Genomic DNA, 6,093 nt, shown 5'->3' on the forward strand with positions numbered 1-6,093 from the left:
GTGGAGTTGGAGAGCTGGAGATGGGGAGAGGCCCTTGTACAGCCAAGCCTCTTGTGGTTTTAATGCCCCTAGTATTTCTGACAGCTAGAACTAAATAATTGAATTCTTAATTAGGATATAGGTGTAGAGATATAGTCTTTAACTACATGTTTCAATTGCTTTGGTTGTCATGTAGTTTACAGTCAAAGATTTTTTTTTTTTAATGTGGCCCAAGCATGAAACAGCTCTGGCCACCAACACAGACATCCAGCTAGGATGAACTAAGGACTGTAGTCTGCTTTGCCCCTGACTGATACAAGAGGAACACCAATCAGGGTGTCTTCTTGCCCATTGTCAGGGGGGCTTATAGTTCAAGATTAATAAAATATGTTAGTCATGTTTTGAAGGACTGCCTGTAGAGCAAGTTCCAGGAGAAATGTTTAAAAGTATACTTTGTCCTAGATAATAGAATAATGTAGCCAGTTAAGCACAAATCAGTAATAACTTAAACAATGTGATAGGTATACAATGTCTAATTTCTGCTTTTTGCTTTAAAGACATCACTGATGGGCAATTATGAGATATTTTTCAGAATCTAGGTTCTTCAGCCCACTACCCCTTCTTCCCACAATATAATTTTGTGCTGCTCATGTACTGTTTCTTTGTCAAGCAGGAGATAACTCTAGGGCCACAAGGAGTCTGATACAAAAAAGTGTTTTCTGTGACTAAAGAGAATGGACTTCTCTCTCAGTTCTCTGAACCTTACCCTCTCCTGCCAGCTTACTCCCTAACCACATAAAAAACTCTCTGTGTTGCTTTTCAGTAGAGATGGATTTGGGACATCTTGCTGTCTATCCTCTCACCTTGATCAAATTAAATAAACCTTTCTCTATCTCCAAACACCGGTGTTTCAATGTTTTCACTAACATGTGGAAAATAGTGCATGTGCTAATAGTGCATGGGGTACATGAACCTGGATTTTGGGAGGTGATCCTGCAAAATTTGGAAGTCAAAGATCTCAACACTCAATTTTATAATTATTTCAATGCCACCCAGAATGTGGATAAAACACTGAGTGATAGCCTTAAACTCAATGAATGCTTTATTGTTTTAATCATATATCACATGCTGTTGTGGAGACATCACTAATGAATTCATTACAGGGACTGAATTCCTGAGCCTTATGTGACAAATCTTGGTCTGGCATCTTTGGGAGAAGGTGGTGATAAAGTGAGAGGGTAGGTTTTGAGTCTTTTCCTGGTGGACCATTGTGACTGGAATCACCCCAGCTCCTGGGTGTCCTGAAGTTGGCTACAGCCCAATTTTGGAGTGGGGCACTCGGGGCCCTGGGGCCCTTTGTCAAGCAAGCTGGTATAACCTCTTGAATGTTGCACACGGTCCTGATCCCGGATTTGATGGTGGCGTCGATCGCCCGTGGGCGGGGCCTGTGCTTCCTTGGAAGCCCACGCACCCCTCTGGCCCGAAGAACTGGCCGCAGTTCACAAACTGGTAAGGAGGGATCTTGGGACAGCTTCCCATGGCACGGGAGTCTGGGCTCCAGCGCCTGGACGTGGGGAAGGAGCACTGGGTCAGCGGCTCCTCCTTGGGCATGCGTGGACCATGGCCTGGCCTTCCAGGACCACAAGCACAGCACGGTGGTCAAGTGTGGGGAACCGTGCCAAGCGTGGGAAATGTGGCTCAGCCCACACTCGGAAAAGCCAGTGGGGAGCGAGGATGGCAGGTAGGACCCACGTCCATGGATAGGTTCTACAGTGGGAAATCAGGCCTGCATTGTACCTAGACTGCTATGAGGCTTGCTCTTGCTAAAACTCCCTCACCCTGAATTGAGGCAGCAAATGTTTACTGAGTATCTTCATCTTCCTAAAGTCTGTGCTAAACCACCCAAGTATGGACTGTGACCAGTTTCCCCCTTGAGCTGTAACACCCTTCTCATTGAGGTAATTGGCAGTGTTCTGTCCTTTGTTGTCCTTAAAAGGTAATCACCTGTGGTGAACCTGTGCATAGTAAACAAGGACCATCCTCGATGTCATGTGCCCAGAAAAACAATAAAAGCCTGTCCAGGCGGGGTTCTCGGGGGGCCCTCTCTCTAACTTGGAGAGCGGCCATGCAGCCCCTTTTTCTCCACAGGATTTCTGTAGTCCGTGTGTATTTGTATATTGCCACCACAACACAGGATCCCACGGGCCAGGATCCACATCAGTGAGGAACAAGGTGGAATGGCAGGTGCACAGTCAGCTGGGCCCTCGGGGCTGTCTGACACATTGGGCTCTGATAGTGATGAATTGCTCCCCTGAATCCTCACCATGGGGAAATAGCTAACTCTCAGTGCTATATACACACACTCTTCTGGGCCTTTCTTTTGTATAATCGTAGTATGTAATCCTAAAAAGTTACTTACTACCCCTATTTATGATGGGGAAACTGAGGCCCAGTCTTCATATCTGCTTGTAAGTATGTTGGGCTTAGCCAAGCTTTGCTGACCTGCACTATAAGGTCTGGGCCCTTGCAATAACCTGGAAGAATCTGGTACCTAGTATTTTTTCTCACCCTGCCCTCTCCAGCACCATCATGTCACAGTCCTGGCCAGCCCACCAGCAGGTGACCCTGCGGTTCTGCTTCTATGTGTCCATCACAGAAGATTGTGCCTTGAGCTTTGTTGGTTCTCTTATCCCAGGTAACCCTACCAGGTGAGAGTGCACACAACAGAGGTGTTTAGGAGGGGTTCACCAGTTGGGGTGTTAACTGTCTGTCTTGCCCAGTGCTGAAGGGTGTCCAGGGCCAAGTTGGTATCCTTATCATCAGCCTTGAATGCTGAACACTCAGGGAGCCGGCCGGACCGGGGACTGTATTTGGAGATAGGGCCTTTAAAGAGGTATAAATTTAAAATGAGGCTGTTTGGGTGGGCTCTATACAATCCAACTGGTGTTCTTGTAAGAAGGGATAATTTGAACTAAAAGAGAGACACCAGGGATGTGGGCACAGAGACAGGACCACTGGGGACACAGGGAGAAGGCAGTCATGTACAAGTCAAGGAGGGAGGTCCCAGAAACCCACCCTGCTAACACCTAGGTCACAGGTGGCAAACACAAGGCATACGGGCAGAATCCGGCCCTCCACCTTTTTTTTTTTTTTTATCTGGCCTGGCACCTTGTTTCTACCCAGCAGCAGTGCCGAGCTCTCACTTAACTGTTAAGGAGTAGTTACATCTATACAGTCCTAAAATTACATTCAGCCCTTTGAAGGCAACCTCGAGGCTGATGTGGCCCCCAGTGAAAATGAGTTTGACACCCCTGACCTAGATCCTGGTCTTCAGCCTCCAAGACTGTGAGGCTCCAAATTCCTGTTGCTTAAGCCTCTCAGGCTATGCTATTTTGTTGTGGCAGCTTGAGCTGACTAATGCAATCTGCTTACTGCATTTCCTTCTGCATTTTTCCCCCAGTGGAAGAGAGAGGAATTGGCTGTGGCCCCTTGCTCTTGGGTCAGACTCCCCCATCCACCTTTAAAAAATGTATCTTCACATTTTATGTTTATCCACACAGGCAATACAGATGTACTCTTGGTTCCAATCTCAGGATGTATGTTTAATTCTGGCTACCTTTTCCCCTTTGTATAGTGGCATTTGGAAAAAGAAAATACAGAAGGAGAAATCATTTGTATGCCTCTTGTCTCACCCTTCCTCCTTAGAAACAGTTTGCTGTGACCTCTTTGATTCTTAAGTAGTGAGATATAAGGAGGTTGCTCAGCCTCCTGTCTGTTTTATGTTGGACCAGCAGTCAATCCCTTTGCACAGAGCCTGGCTCATAATGGGAACATTGGTGGAGGGATAGACCGATAGACAGACAAATGGATGGAAAGAGAGGTAGACAAATAAATACATGGGTGGATGAGAAAAGGTAAGAAAGGAGGTAGGAAAGGACATTGCAGGGCCTCCTGTGTGCCTCCCACAGGGCCTTGCATTTTATGCAGTTTCCAGGCTTGGGAGCAGTGCCCAGCCACGACACTTTCTTTCAGGCCTTGTGTTACAGGGAACTGTTCCATGCGTGGGAAATGTAGCCCAGCTCCCACTCAGAAAAACCAGTGGGTGCGAGGTCCGGCACACAGGACCCGCACCCATGGACAGGTTCTCCCGTGGGAAATCAGGCCTGCATTGTACATAGGCTGCTATGAGACTTGCTTGTGCCAAAACTCCCTCACCCTGGATTGAGGCAGCAAATATTTACTGAGTATCTTTAACTTCCTAAAGTCTGTGCTAAACCTCCCAAGTATGGAGTGTAGCCAGTTCAACCACTTTCCCCCTTGATCTATAACATCCTTCTCTTTGAAGTAATTAGCAGCATTCTTTCCTTTCTTGCCTGTAAAAGGTAATTACCTACAATGAACCTGTGCATAGTAAATGAGGACCACCCTTGATGTAATGTGCCCAGCAAAGCAATAAGAGCCTGTCCATGCAGGGGTCAGTCTCTCTTGGGCTCTCTCTAGCCCTCTGGCCCTCTCTCACTTAGAGAGTGGCCATGCCGTCCCTTTTACTCCACAGGATTTCTGTAGTCCATGTGTATTTGTCTATTGCTTCCACTGCACACGGATCCTGCGGGCCGGGATCCACATCATTGCATCTACCCTTTTCTCCTTCTGGTATCCCTGTTATATGGATATTATTATGTTTCACGTTGTCCTGCATTTCCGTTAAGCCCTCTTCATTCTCTCTGGGACTCTTTTCCTTTTCTTGCTCTTTCTTGGTGTTTTTTTCTACCTTGTCCTCCAGTCTGCTGATCCGATCCTCTGCTTCATGGAGCCTGCTTTTGATTCCTTCTACTGTGTTCTTCAGTTCAGAAATTGTATTCTTCATTTCTTCTTGGCCCTTGTTGATAATGTCTGTTTCCTTTTTCATGTCGATATAGTTTGCAGTGTGTTCATTATAGGTTCCTTGTAGTTTTTGGTAATTCTCTGTGAGCTCATTGAGTTTCCTGTTAACTATTGATTTGAGCTCAATATCTGGTAGTTGACTTGCTTCTCTTTCATTTAACATTCTTTCTGAGGCTTCTTCCTTTCCTTTCATTTGGGGATTATTTCTTTGTCTTCCCATTGTTTGTGAGACTCTTCTCATTAGCCTCTGTTTCTTAAGTTGCTCTGTTCTGACTCCCTGGGTGTATGTTGTGAACTTCTATGGTAGAAGACCTATGAGATATAGTGGTGCAGTCTCCTTGACCTCCTGAGTTCACTGGGTCATGGGCTGTCGTTTATGTTGGCTCTCTGGATGTATTTGGGTTTTGATTGTTGTTGGGTCTTTCTTTGGTGGGTCCTTACCTCCAGCTGGTTAACTGAGGCTCACTCCTTCCACCGCCTCTTTATTCTGTTATGCAGGTGTGGGTAGGCTGTGTTGAAGCTGGTTCTTCTATGTGTACAAGGTTTGAGGATTCTTTCTTACTCTTTTCAGTTGTTTGTTCTGAGTAATTTCCCCACCATTTAGTTCTATTTCCAGATAGGTCCTTGGTTGAGTTACTGTGGCTTCCACTCCCTCCTTCACCTTCTTCTGTTGTTATCTGTTGGTGGTTCCTTTGTTGGTGGGTTTCCTCTTCCAGCAGGTATCCTGGTGTTCCCAGCTTCCACCTACTCATCTGATTTTTCAACATCTTCTACAACTTTTGGTCTCCAATCTTCATATATGCTGGAGTACTGTTGGCTCTTCACTCTGTTCCTCAGAAGATTGGCTAGGTGTTTCATCCTTGTGCAGTGGGAAGTGGACTCAGCTCCCTCCTATCTTGCTGCCATCTTTCCTCCTGGGTCTTCTTTTTTTCTGATTAGATCTGTCTTAGGAGTGTTCTCTGGTACACATGGTTTTAGAAATTCCAGGACCTGTGAGCCATAAGGTAATATAGGTGGTTCGAAAGCCTAGTTCTTAACTTTCTCTATGTCTGCAGTCAAATATTCAGGGTCAAATTGTGACAAGTCTAGAACAGGTACCAAAGGCATTATAAATGTTCTTTCAGCAGCCTCTTTCACTGCTCAATTGGCCAGATTGTTTCCTTTAGTCACTCCAGTCCCCTCTTTATGATGCCTGCAGTAGTGATAACTGTCACCTGTAAAGGTACCTGA

General features: G+C 45.9%; 1 non-coding gene across 1 annotated transcript; it reads right to left on the reverse strand.

Moving 5' to 3' along the window:
- Positions 1 to 200: 200 nt before the first annotated feature.
- Positions 201 to 342, reverse strand: LOC112305286 (small nucleolar RNA SNORA48). Its single transcript, XR_002974813.1, has one exon. It is a non-coding gene; the product is annotated as a small nucleolar RNA SNORA48 (small nucleolar RNA).
- Between the last annotated feature and the right edge of the window lie 5,751 nt (positions 343 to 6,093).

This window comes from Desmodus rotundus, chromosome 9 (assembly GCF_022682495.2).
Source record: "Desmodus rotundus isolate HL8 chromosome 9, HLdesRot8A.1, whole genome shotgun sequence".
NCBI lineage: Eukaryota > Metazoa > Chordata > Mammalia > Chiroptera > Phyllostomidae > Desmodus > Desmodus rotundus.